We start from the raw sequence: 687 nt of genomic DNA, 5'->3' as shown, positions 1-687 counted from the left end.
AAAGCAAATGTAGAGAATGTTATATTAAACTAGGAAATATGAGGAAGACAGGGAAACAAATGTAAATAATGTATCATCAAATTAGGAAGAAAATAGGATATTAAAGGAATTTTAGGAATAGATCATTCTCAAAGGGAAGTTATAAATGAACTAATGATTTTTTTTGCACGAAACTGGTCTTATTAGAAGAATATAAAATAAGATAAATGAAGCCATGATTTTACACACTCCAATATAGTAGGTGGCGGTATGCGCCTTTAATGTTGGTCTGTAACTCGCCAAAGACCTGAAGAAGAAGAAGAGCGTAAGTGCGTGCGTGCGTGTGACGCCATCGCGTTGTTTGTCAATCGCTGTATGTGTCGGAGAGGCGTTGATTCCGGATTCAGGCCTTCTTAAATACAACAGACGGGAAGAGACACACTTTCACATCTTACGGTAATAAAGCGAACTTAATGTTTATGGAATGAGGAGGAATAATATGTATCTTATAATATGTAGCCATAACGCAGTGAGCGAGAGCAGAAGATTAAAAGAGCGTTTGATAACGAAACGCGATCAACTTATGTGTCTGTGTTACAGCGCGCTATTATCGTTATCGCGTAATAATGATAATAATGTGTGTGTGTCTGTGTGTGTGTGTGTGAGAGTGTGTGTGTGTGAGAGTGTGTGTGTGTGTGTGTGTGTGTG

The 687-nt window shown here is 38.1% G+C and overlaps 1 protein-coding gene across 1 annotated transcript in view; it reads left to right on the top strand.

Annotated features, from left to right (window-relative positions):
* Positions 1-301: 301 nt before the first annotated feature.
* tegt (testis enhanced gene transcript (BAX inhibitor 1)) overlaps positions 302-687 on the top strand; it is an 18,421-nt gene continuing 18,035 nt past the window's right edge. The window contains exon 1 of the mRNA XM_016480129.1: positions 302-435. The gene's annotated coding sequence lies outside the window, so the exon portion shown is untranslated. The remainder of the gene's footprint in view (positions 436-687) is intronic.

This window comes from Sinocyclocheilus anshuiensis, unplaced genomic scaffold (genome assembly GCF_001515605.1).
Source record: "Sinocyclocheilus anshuiensis isolate Anshui unplaced genomic scaffold, SAMN03320099.WGS_v1.1 scaffold169, whole genome shotgun sequence".
NCBI classification, from domain to species: domain Eukaryota; kingdom Metazoa; phylum Chordata; class Actinopteri; order Cypriniformes; family Cyprinidae; genus Sinocyclocheilus; species Sinocyclocheilus anshuiensis.
Note: the sequence above shows the minus strand (reverse complement) of the source record. Positions and strands in the feature narration are given on the sequence as shown.